This window comes from Rhipicephalus microplus, unplaced genomic scaffold (assembly GCF_043290135.1).
Source record: "Rhipicephalus microplus isolate Deutch F79 unplaced genomic scaffold, USDA_Rmic scaffold_246, whole genome shotgun sequence".
NCBI classification, from domain to species: domain Eukaryota; kingdom Metazoa; phylum Arthropoda; class Arachnida; order Ixodida; family Ixodidae; genus Rhipicephalus; species Rhipicephalus microplus.
Genome location: NW_027464817.1, coordinates 217,501 through 230,000, shown reverse-complemented (window position 1 = coordinate 230,000; position 12,500 = coordinate 217,501). Strand labels below are relative to the sequence as shown.

At 61.7% G+C, this 12,500-nt stretch overlaps 1 non-coding gene across 1 annotated transcript; it reads left to right on the top strand.

The window, feature by feature from the left end:
* The first annotated feature begins 9,078 nt into the window (after nucleotides 1-9,078).
* On the top strand, nucleotides 9,079-10,893 carry LOC142792837 (small subunit ribosomal RNA). Its single transcript, XR_012891248.1, has one exon. It is a non-coding gene; the product is annotated as a small subunit ribosomal RNA (ribosomal RNA).
* Nucleotides 10,894-12,500: the final 1,607 nt, after the last annotated feature.

Here is a 12,500-nt window from a genome sequence, read left to right as displayed (position 1 = left end):
GGCAGACGCGTTTTTTTTTTCTTTCGCCCCGGCTGACGCAGTTTTCGCGCCGCCCCGGCTGACGCGGTTTCGTGCCGCCCCGGCAGACGCGGTTTTTTGCGCCGCCCCGGCTGACGCGGTTTTTGCCGCCCCGGCTGACGCAGTTCGGACTTAGCACTTTTCGGCTGTGCCTGGCTGGCGGCCCACTCACTCGATCGCCATGTCTGTTTGCCACAGTTTTCCCGGTGGTGCCGCACCCGGGCTCGCCCCGGCTGACGCAGTTTTCGCGCCGCCCCGGCTGACGCGGTTTCGTGCCGCCCCGGCAGACGCGGTTTTCGCGCCGCCCCGGCTGACGCGGTTTCGTGCCGCCCCGGCAGACGCAGTTCGGACTTAGCACTTTTCGGCTGTGCCTGGCTGGCGGCCCACTCACTCGATCGCCATGTCTGTTTGCCACAGTTTTCCCGGTGGTGCCGCACCCGGGCTCGCCCCGGCTGACGCAGTTTTCGCGCCGCCCCGGCTGACGCGGTTTCGTGCCGCCCCGGCAGACGCGGTTTTCGCGCCGCCCCGGCTGACGCGGTTTCGTGCCGCCCCGGCAGACGCAGTTCGGACTTAGCACTTTTCGGCTGTGCCTGGCTGGCGGCCCACTCACTCGATCGCCATGTCTGTTTGCCACAGTTTTCCCGGTGGTGCCGCACCCGGGCTCGCCCCGGCAGACGCGTTTTTTTTTTTCTTTCGCCCCGGCTGACGCAGTTTTCGCGCCGCCCCGGCTGACGCGGTTTCGTGCCGCCCCGGCAGACGCGGTTTTTTTGCGCCGCCCCGGCTGACGCGGTTTTTGCCGCCCCGGCTGACGCAGTTCGGACTTGGCACTTTTTGGCTGAGCCTGGCTGGTGGCCCACTCACTCGATCGCCATGTCTGTTAGCCACAGTTTTCCCGGTGGTGCCGCACCCGGGCTCGCCCCGGCTGACGCAGTTTTCGCGCCGCCCCGGCAGACGCGGTTTTCGCGCCGCCCCGGCTGACGCGGTTTTTGCCGCCCCGGCTGACGCAGTTCGGACTTGGCACTTTTTGGGCTGAGCCTGGCTGGCGGCCCACTCACTCGATCGCCATGTCTGTTTGCCACAGTCTTCCCGGTGGTGCCGCACCCGGGCTCGCCCCGGCAGACGCGTTTTTTTTTTCTTTCGCCCCGGCAGACGTGGTTCCCCCCCCCCCCTTTTCGCTCGCCCCGGCTGACGAGGTTTTCGCGCCGCCCCGGCTGACGCAGTTTTCGCGCCGCCCCGGCTGACGCGGTTTCGTGCCGCCCCGGCTGACGCGGTTTTCGCGCCGCCCCGGCTGACGCGGTTTTTGCGTCGCCCCGGCTGACACGGTTCGGACTTTGCACTTTTCGGCTGTGCCTGGCTGGCGGCCCACTCACTCGATCGCCATGTCTGTTTGCCACAGTTTTCCCGGTGGTGCCGCACCCGGGCTCGCCCCGGCTGACGCAGTTTTCGCGCCGCCCCGGCTGACGCGGTTTCGTGCCGCCCCGGCAGACGCGGTTTTCGCGCCGCCCCGGCTGACGCGGTTTCGTGCCGCCCCGGCAGACGCAGTTCGGACTTAGCACTTTTCGGCTGTGCCTGGCTGGCGGCCCACTCACTCGATCGCCATGTCTGTTTGCCACAGTTTTCCCGGTGGTGCCGCACCCGGGCTCGCCCCGGCTGACGCAGTTTTCGCGCCGCCCCGGCTGACGCGGTTTCGTGCCGCCCCGGCAGACGCGGTTTTCGCGCCGCCCCGGCTGACGCGGTTTCGTGCCGCCCCGGCAGACGCAGTTCGGACTTAGCACTTTTCGGCTGTGCCTGGCTGGCGGCCCACTCACTCGATCGCCATGTCTGTTTGCCACAGTTTTCCCGGTGGTGCCGCACCCGGGCTCGCCCCGGCAGACGCGTTTTTTTTTTTTCTTTCGCCCCGGCTGACGCAGTTTTCGCGCCGCCCCGGCTGACGCGGTTTCGTGCCGCCCCGGCAGACGCGGTTTTTTGCGCCGCCCCGGCTGACGCGGTTTTTGCCGCCCCGGCTGACGCAGTTCGGACTTAGCACTTTTCGGCTGTGCCTGGCTGGCGGCCCACTCACTCGATCGCCATGTCTGTTTGCCACAGTTTTCCCGGTGGTGCCGCACCCGGGCTCGCCCCGGCTGACGCAGTTTTCGCGCCGCCCCGGCTGACGCGGTTTCGTGCCGCCCCGGCAGACGCGGTTTTCGCGCCGCCCCGGCTGACGCGGTTTCGTGCCGCCCCGGCAGACGCAGTTCGGACTTAGCACTTTTCGGCTGTGCCTGGCTGGCGGCCCACTCACTCGATCGCCATGTCTGTTTGCCACAGTTTTCCCGGTGGTGCCGCACCCGGGCTCGCCCCGGCTGACGCAGTTTTCGCGCCGCCCCGGCTGACGCGGTTTCGTGCCGCCCCGGCAGACGCGGTTTTCGCGCCGCCCCGGCTGACGCGGTTTCGTGCCGCCCCGGCAGACGCAGTTCGGACTTAGCACTTTTCGGCTGTGCCTGGCTGGCGGCCCACTCACTCGATCGCCATGTCTGTTTGCCACAGTTTTCCCGGTGGTGCCGCACCCGGGCTCGCCCCGGCAGACGCGTTTTTTTTTTTCTTTCGCCCCGGCTGACGCAGTTTTCGCGCCGCCCCGGCTGACGCGGTTTCGTGCCGCCCCGGCAGACGCGGTTTTTTTGCGCCGCCCCGGCTGACGCGGTTTTTGCCGCCCCGGCTGACGCAGTTCGGACTTGGCACTTTTTGGCTGAGCCTGGCTGGTGGCCCACTCACTCGATCGCCATGTCTGTTAGCCACAGTTTTCCCGGTGGTGCCGCACCCGGGCTCGCCCCGGCTGACGCAGTTTTCGCGCCGCCCCGGCAGACGCGGTTTTCGCGCCGCCCCGGCTGACGCGGTTTTTGCCGCCCCGGCTGACGCAGTTCGGACTTGGCACTTTTTGGGCTGAGCCTGGCTGGCGGCCCACTCACTCGATCGCCATGTCTGTTTGCCACAGTCTTCCCGGTGGTGCCGCACCCGGGCTCGCCCCGGCAGACGCGTTTTTTTTTTCTTTCGCCCCGGCAGACGTGGTTCCCCCCCCCCCCCTTTTCGCTCGCCCCGGCTGACGAGGTTTTCGCGCCGCCCCGGCTGACGCAGTTTTCGCGCCGCCCCGGCTGACGCGGTTTCGTGCCGCCCCGGCTGACGCGGTTTTCGCGCCGCCCCGGCTGACGCGGTTTTTGCGTCGCCCCGGCTGACACGGTTCGGACTTTGCACTTTTCGGCTGTGCCTGGCTGGCGGCCCACTCACTCGATCGCCATGTCTGTTTGCCACAGTTTTCCCGGTGGTGCCGCACCCGGGCTTGCCCCGGCAGACGCGTTTTTTTTTTTCTTTTCGCCCCGGCTGACGCAGTTTTCGCCCCGCCCCGGCTGACGCGGTTTCGTGCCGCCCCGGCAGACGCGGTTTTTTGCGCCGCCCCGGCTGACGCGGTTTTTGCCGCCCCGGCTGACGCAGTTCGGACTTTGCACTTTTTGGCTGAGCCTGGCTGGCGGCCCACTCACTCGATCGCCATGTCTGTTTGCCACAGTTTTCCCGGTGGTGCCGCACCCGGGCTCGCCCCGGCAGACGCGTTTTTTTTTCCTTCGCCCCGGCAGACGTGGTTCCCCCCCCCCCCTCCGTCTTTCTTTTTGTTTTTTTTTTTCGCCGCGGCTGAAGTGGATTTTTCGGTGCCTCGACGCCCCGGTAGTCGCGGTTTTTCCGTTTCCGCACGGCCCCGGCTGACGCTGCTCGGTCACAGTCGCCTTTTGTGAGGATTGCAGACTTCTTGAGCGCGGGTGTTTTTTTTTTGTTGTTGTTGTTGTTTTATTACGCATTCGCTCCAGCAGACGCTGTTTAGACTTTTTGTTTCCTCTTTTATCCTGCGACGAGGTGACGAGGTTTATTCGGTGCCCCGCCGCCCCGGCTGAAGTGATTTTTCCTGTCCCGTGCCGCCCCGGCTGACGCGGTTGGGACTTCGCGTTTGTTCGGCCGCCACGGGTTTTGGCGCACTCGCTCGGTTGCTTGTTGTTGCCACTTGTTGCGAACCCAGGTTTCTTGAGCGAGCGCGGGCGTTTTTTCTTCCTTTCTTTCTTTGTTCTATGTGTTAGCGAATCGGCCTTTAATATCACACGAGGACTCACAACCAACAATTTTCAGTTTGAAGTGTAAAAAATCTGCAGGTGTTGACGTAACTGACTTGCCCCGTACCCTTGAGTACATCCATGAAGTTCTCGTAGTACTACTAAATCGCATTATTCCAAGTGGAGAAATTCCCATAAACTTGCAAACCTCTACACGAAAATCGGTGCGCGTGATAAAGTTGAAAATTATCGTCCGATATCAAATGTGCCTTCTATAACACAAATTCTAGGAAAAAAAAAAAAAACACTTGTTCGCCGTTTTCTGCGCCGTGACTGGCAGCACTCCGGCGAAGCGAAACGGGGTCGATTCGAGCACGATATCGGCGTCTTTCGACGTGCTCGCCGGCGACCGTCGCACGAGTACGTCGCACGAGCGCGTCTGCCGGGGCGCCGTTTGCGAAGCCGACGCAAAAGTGGGAACCGCCGCTCGGATGATCGCCGCTTTCGGCAGAGTGAGTGTTGGCACTCCGGGGAAGCGAAACAGCGTGAATGCGCCCACGAAATCGGCGTATTTTGAAGTGCCCGCCGGCGACCGTCGCACGAGTACGGTAAACCGCGTCAGCCGGGGCGTAGTTCGGGACGCCGACGAAAAAGTGGGAAGCGCAACTCGGATCTTCGCCGTTTTTGCAGGAGTGAGTGGCGGCCCTCCTGCGAGACCAAGAAGCATCGATTCGTGCACGAATTCGGCGCCTTTCGACGTGATCGCCGGCGACCGTCGCTCGAGTAGGGCAAACCGCGTCTGCCGGGGCGGGCTTCGGGACGCCGATGCGAAAGTGGGAAACGCTGCTCGGATGTTCGCCGTTTTTGGCCGAGTGAGTGCTGGCACTCGGGCGAAGCCAAACGGGGCCGATTACGGCACGATATCGGCGTCTTTCGACGTGCCCGGCGGCGACCGTCGCACGAGTACGGTAAACCGCGTCAGCCCGGGCGGAGTTCGGGACGCCGATGCGAAAGTGGAGAACGCCGCTCGGATCTTCGCCGTTTTTGGAGGAGTGAGTGGCGGCACTCCGGAGAAGCCAAGGAGCGCCAATTAGCGCACGATATCGGCGTCTTTCGACGCGCTCGCCGGCGACCGTCGAACGAGTAGGGCAAACCGCGTCTGCCGGGGCGGGGTTTACGACGCCGACGCAAAAGTGGGAACCGCCGCTCGGATGTTGGCCGTTTTTGGCAGAGTGAGTGCTGGCACACCGGCGACGCGAAAGAGCGCGAAAGCGCCCACGAAAGTGGCGTATTTGGACGTGCTTGACGGCGACCGCTGCAGGAGTACGAAAAACCACGTCAGCCGGGGCGAGCGACCCACGGCGGTCTGGGTGCTTATCGCTGCTATTATAGGGGCACCCCGGCAGACGCAGAAAAAAAAAATTTTTTTTCGACCTTCTTTTTTGCTGGTCGAGCTCGGGTAACCCAGGTCGCAATGGGAGCCGCGCACGAAAGCGGCGTCGCGAGACGCGTTCGCGGTCGCTAGTCGCACGAGCTCGGCAACCGCGTCAGCCGGCGCGGAGTTCGGGATGCCGACGGCTAAGTGGGTACCGCTGCTCGGATGTTCGCCGTTTTTGGCCGAGTGAGTGCTGGCACTCCGGCGAAGCGAAACGGGGCCGATTCGGGCACGATATCGGCGTATTTCGACGTGCTCGCCGGCGACCGTCGCACGAGTACGGCAAAGCGCGTCTGCCGGGGCGAGGTTTGCGATGCCGACGAAAAAGTGGGAAGCGCCGCTCGGATCTTCGCCGTTTTTGCAGGAGTGAGTGGCGGCCCTCCTGCGAGACCAAGAAGCATCGACTCGCGCACGATATCGGTGTCTTTCGACGTGCCCGCCGGCCACCGCCGCACGAGTACGGCAAACCGCGTATGCCGGGGCGGGGTTGGCGACGCCGACGCAAAAGTGGGAACCGCCACTAGGATGTTCGCCGTTTTTGGCAGAGTGAGTGCTGGCACACCGGCGACGCGAAAGAGCGCGAAAGCGCCCACGAAAGTGGCGTATTTGGACGTGCTTGACGGCGACCGCTGCAGGAGTACGAAAAACCACGTCAGCCGGGGCGAGCGACCCACGGCGGTCTGGGTGCTTATCGCTGCTATTATAGGGGCACCCCGGCAGACGCAGAAAAAAAAATTTTTTTTCGACCTTCTTTTTTGCTGGTCGAGCTCGGGTAACCCAGGTCGCAATGGGAGCCGCGCACGAAAGCGGCGTCGCGAGACGCGTTCGCGGTCGCTAGTCGCACGAGCTCGGCAACCGCGTCAGCCGGCGCGGAGTTCGGGATGCCGACGGCTAAGTGGGTACCGCTGCTCGGATGTTCGCCGTTTTTGGCCGAGTGAGTGCTGGCACTCCGGCGAAGCGAAACGGGGCCGATTCGGGCACGATATCGGCGTATTTCGACGTGCTCGCCGGCGACCGTCGCACGAGTACGGCAAAGCGCGTCTGCCGGGGCGAGGTTTGCGATGCCGACGAAAAAGTGGGAAGCGCCGCTCGGATCTTCGCCGTTTTTGCAGGAGTGAGTGGCGGCCCTCCTGCGAGACCAAGAAGCATCGACTCGCGCACGATATCGGTGTCTTTCGACGTGCCCGCCGGCCACCGCCGCACGAGTACGGCAAACCGCGTATGCCGGGGCGGGGTTGGCGACGCCGACGCAAAAGTGGGAACCGCCACTAGGATGTTCGCCGTTTTTGGCAGAGTGAGTGCTGGCACTCCGGCGAAGCGAAAGAGCGCGAATGCGCCCACGAAAGTGGCGTGTTTGGACGTGCTTGACGACGACCACCGCAGGAAAACGAAAAACCACGTCAGCCGGGGCGAGCGACCCATGGCGGTCTGGGTGCTTATCGCTGCTATTATAGGGGCACCCCGGCAGACGCAAAAAAAAAAAAATTTTTTTTCGACATTCTTTCTTGCTCGTCGACCTCGGGTGACCCAGGTCGCAGTGGGAGCCGCGCACGAAAGCGGCGTCGCGAGACGGCTTCGCGGTCGCTAGTCGCACGAGCTCGGCAACCGCGTCTGCCGGGGCGGAGTTCGGGACGCCGACGGCTAAGTGGGAACCGCCGCTCGGATGTTCGCCGTTTGTGGCCGAGTGAGTGCTGGCACTCCGGCGAAGCCAAACGGGGCCGATTCCGGCACGATATCGGCGTCTTTCTACGTGCTCGCCGGCGACCGTCGCACGAGTACGGCAAAGTGCGTCTGCCGGGGCGGGGTTTGCGACGCGTACGCAATAGTGAGAACCGTCGCTCGGATGTTCGTCGTCTTTCGCCGAGCCAGTGCTGGCACTCCGGCGAAGCCGAACGGAGCCGATTCGGGCACGATATCGGCGTCTTTCCACGTGCTCGCCGGCGACCGTCGCACGAGTACGGTAAACCGCGTCAGCCGGGGCGGAGTTCGGGACGCCGATGCGAAAGTGGGAAGCGCCGCTCGGATCTTCGCCGTTTTTGGAGGAGTCAGTGGCGGCACTCCGGTGAAGCCAAGGTGCGCCAATTCGCGCACGATATCGGCGTCTTTCGACGTGCCCGCCGGCCACCGTCGCACGAGTACGGCAAACCTCGTCTGCCGGGGCGGGGTTTGCGACGCCGACGCAAAAGTGGGAACCGCCGCTCGGATGTTCGCCGTTTTTGGCAGAGTGAGTGCTGGCACTCCGGCGAAGCGAAAGAGCGTGAATGCGCCCACGAAAGTAGCGTATTTGGACGTGCTTGACGGCGACCGCCGCAGGAGTACGAAAAACCACGTCAGCCGGGGCGAGCGACCCACGGCGGTCTGGGTGCTTATCGCTGCTATTATAGGGGCACCCCGGCAGACGCAGAAAGAAAAAAAAAAAAAAATGGGGACATGGCGTGCGTCACCGTGCGGCTTCGCAGCGTTGCCGAAGTCGCCGAGCCCTTCGACTGAGCCGAACGGCGGACAGGGAACGTTGGTCGGCCGTTCTAACCTGTCGGTGCCACGCCGAGACGTCGTTAAGGAAAACCGCGTCGTGGGCCTCTACGACGCCGTCGAGTCGTTGTACGTTTGGTGTCCAGCGTGTCGGCGGCGAGTAGCGGACACGTCGTTCACGACTTCGGTCTTTCGCAGTCGACGCGAACTTGCGGAGAGTCGTGGTGCCTCACGTTTTCGGCAGAAACCGCGGCGGAATTTTCCCGTGCGTGCGCGCACGACCTCGGTGCTGTGCCGTCAGCGTAGTGTTGCACAAACTCGTGGCCTACCCAAGGTGCGGTACGTTTGCGGCCGTATCCTCGGTGGGAATTTCGTGAGTAGGGTCGCAAATTCTACGACCTCGGCGGGTTTGAGAGCGACGTAGACTTGTGGCACGCTCAACGTGCCACACGTTTCGGGGCACACCCGCGGTGAAATTTTCTCGAGTACGCTCGTATTAGTGCCCAAGGAGGTCTGGGTACTTATCGCTGCTATTATGTGGGGGTTCTCGTGAGCGGCGTACGCGAAAGCGACCGGGTGTCTGATATGCGGCGGGCTTCGGCCTCGTCAAGCGTGTCCTCGGGTCTGCTCCAGGGGAATCCACGGCAGTCGTCTGCAGCCTCATCCGCTTGATGCGTTAGGGGCTGGTTGTCGGACGGTGCCGTTTTACCACGATATCGAGGTGTGTTCCGTGTCGTCCTCGGGCGATTCAGATGCGAAAGCGCCGAAGACGCGGGCGTGACCCGTCGTCTGGCGGCTTTGCAGTCTCGGCTCCGTTGCTAGTTCCGGCCGGTCCACCGACAGTGCAGCGGGCTTGGGCAACCCGCACGGCGCGACCGAGTCGATGCAACGAAAAAGAGCGAGCATGAACGTGCTTCTTGCCGCACGGCTCCCACTCGTCTTTCGGGAAGGTTGTGCCGTAGCGAGCTCGAACGCCGTCATCTCGGAGTGCAAAATAAGCGTGTTGGGGCGCCTGAAGGTGGCCTCCGCCGCACACAGACTGCGTCCGGCCCGCCGAAGGCGAGGACGGACGCGCAGTCGAACGATTACCTGGTTGATCCTGCCAGTAATCATATGCTTGTCTCAAAGATTAAGCCATGCATGTCTAAGTACATGCCGAAATAAGGCGAAACCGCGAATGGCTCTCTAAATCAGTTATGGTTCCTTAGATCGTTTCTTCCTACTTGGATAACTGTGGCAATTCTAGAGCTAATACATGCAGTGAGCCTGGAGCCCTTTGGGTAACGGGTGCTTTTATTAGACCAAGATCGATCGGGTTTCGGCCCGTATTGTGTGGTGACTCTGGATAACTTTGTGCTGATCGCATGGCCACGAGCCGGCGACGTTTCTTTCAAGTGTCTGCCTTATCAACTTTCGATGGTAGGTTACTTGCTTACCATGGTTGTTACGGGTAACGGAGAATCAGGGTTCGATTCCGGAGAGGGAGCCTGAGAAACGGCTACCACATCCAAGGAAGGCAGCAGGCGCGCAAATTACCCACTCCCGGCACGGGGAGGTAGTGACGAAAAATAACAATACGGGACTCTTTTGAGGCCCCGTAATTGAAATGAGTACACTCTAAATCCTTTAACGAGGATCAATTGGAGGGCAAGTCTGGTGCCAGCAGCCGCGGTAATTCCAGCTCCAATAGCGTATACTAAAGCTGCTGCGGTTAAAAAGCTCGTAGTTGGATCTCAGTTCCAGACGAGTAGTGCATCTACCCGATGCGACGGCTCGGACTGAACATCATGCCGGTTCTTTCTTGGTGCACTTCATTGTGTGCCTCGAGATGGCCGGTGCTTTTACTTTGAAAAAATTAGAGTGCTCAACGCAGGCGAGTCGCCTGAATAAACTTGCATGGAATAATAGAACAAGACCTCGTTTCTGTTCTGTTGGTTTTTGGAATACGAGGTAATGATTAAGAGGGACGGACGGGGGCATTCGTATTGCGGCGCTAGAGGTGAAATTCTTGGACCGTCGCAAGACGAACTACTGCGAAAGCATTTGCCAAGAATGTTTTCATTGATCAAGAACGAAAGTCAGAGGTTCGAAGGCGATCAGATACCGCCCTAGTTCTGACCATAAACGATGCCAACCAGCGATCCGCCTGAGTTACTCAAATGACTCGGCGGGCAGCTTCCGGGAAACCAAAGTATTTGGGTTCCGGGGGAAGTATGGTTGCAAAGCTGAAACTTAAAGGAATTGACGGAAGGGCACCACCAGGAGTGGAGCCTGCGGCTTAATTTGACTCAACACGGGAAAACTTACCCGGCCCGGACACTGGGAGGATTGACAGATTGAGAGCTCTTTCTTGATTCGGTGGATGGTGGTGCATGGCCGTTCTTAGTTGGTGGAGCGATTTGTCTGGTTAATTCCGATAACGAACGAGACTCTAGCCTATTAAATAGGTGCGGGGTTCCCAGCACCTTACAACCTTCTTAGAGGGACAAGCGGCTCCTAGCCGCACGAAACAGAGCAATAACAGGTCTGTGATGCCCTTAGATGTCCGGGGCCGCACGCGCGCTACACTGAAGGAAGCAGCGTGTCTTTATCCCTGTCTGAAAAGACTGGGTAACCCGTGGAACTTCTTTCGTGATTGGGATAGGGGCTTGCAATTGTTCCCCTTGAACGAGGAATTCCCAGTAAGCGCGAGTCATAAGCTCGCGTTGATTACGTCCCTGCCCTTTGTACACACCGCCCGTCGCTACTACCGATTGAATGATTTAGTGAGGTCTTCGGACCGATGTCCGGCGCGGCCTTTCGGTTGCGCCGGTCTGTTGGAAAGATGACCAAACTTGATCATTTAGAGGAAGTAAAAGTCGTAACAAGGTTTCCGTAGGTGAACCTGCGGAAGGATCATTAACGGATTGTGAAGGGTGAGCGCCTCAGCTGCGTCTGCGCCCGACACTTTCTGCCGCTGACCCCGTTTGGACGCGGGGTCGGCTTTTCCCCACGGGGCTGCCTGAATGTGGAGCGGCACCCCGTGACAAATTGTTGCGCCCAGCGGACGCCAACACCGCGACCTTGGACGGTCGGCCAGGTGGCGGACGCGGGTACAAACGGCGCAACGCACTCATAGGTCGGCTTTCGACCCGCCACTGCACCGTGGCTCGAAGCGCTCGAAATGCGCGACCCGACCGCTGCGGGACCGCCTAGTACTGTAAACAGGAGCGGCGGAGCGCGAACGGCGAGTCGTGGTTACGTCGGTAGAAGGCGAGGCTGCGCGTTCCCGAAACGCCAGCCGAGTGCCCTCCCGACCGTTCGAGCGTGCAAGAACGAGACCCGACAATCGCGCGGCGACTGCCAAGTACGAGAGGAACGGCACAAGCGTCGGCGGTCGGTCAAGGAACTGGCGATGTGACGGGTCCGCTGTGCACCAGTGCATACCGTCCCGCCGTCCGCGGCAAGCGCCTCCGCGTCCTCGGGTGACGGAGGCTGCCGGTCGGTTCTTGCAGGCGAGGGATCTCGCTGGCACCGGTTCGCGTTGACGCGCGGCCGGTCATGGCACGGCGATGCGACGGCCGAGGTGCGCAGTACTCGATGGAGGAACCGCACGCTCCGATGACCGTCCCGCCCTCCGCGGCGTATGCGTACCGACCGTAATGGTTGCAGCAGCGCCGGCCGGCTTTTGAATTCGCCACACGAAACACGGTGCGAGATCGCGGTTAGGGGAGCGTCGACGTTGCCAGGCGTTTTGCTTGCTGCCGAGGGAAAGGCGGCACGGCCACGTCGCGCTCGTCGCGATTAGCGGGTCTGCGCGCTTTGGGAAGGTGCCGCAACGACTTGCCGAAAGAGGAAGCACGGAAGAACGAGGGACTTGGACGTCCCGACAATTGAACGCACTTGCGGCCAGGCCCTTGCTGGCTTCGTTCTTCCGCCTCGAGTAGGCTCGTACGCGGCTCCGGCGCCGAAAGTGGTCCTTGGCACCGACTTCGGTGGACGTGGGAAGTGCCGCGCAAGTACGGCGCGCCTGGCTCCACCTGTTGGCTAAAGTAGGCAGCCGGATCGGCATTTTGGTGTGCGGTGGCAAACCGTGGATGCGAAAAAAGCTTGTGCGATTTCGTGGAACAAAAAGCGGGGGTCCCCCTTTTTATGCGGAGGAGACCGACCCGCCTGCCGTGGTGAACCGCGACGCCACGGTAAAAACGGGAGAGGCTTGTCGATGGGACCGTGCATCCCGCGCTCCACGGAGGCCGGGAGGCGGCCGCCCGAGGAAATGTGTAGCCGTCGAGGCCCGCATCTGCGTGCACTCTTATCCAAATGGGTGTACCGCAGGCATTTTCTGGTTAGGCGGGCCAATGAGAGCGAGCACACAACGATACCTACGGGTCCGGCTTGGAGAACCGGCTTCGACGCCTCCCGAGTATTTATAGAGGGGTGGACCACGAAAGCACTCGCAAGTAGCGAAAGCGAAACGCCGTCCGAAACACACCGTTTGCTCGATTTGCGGCAGCCGAAAAAGGCGCGGC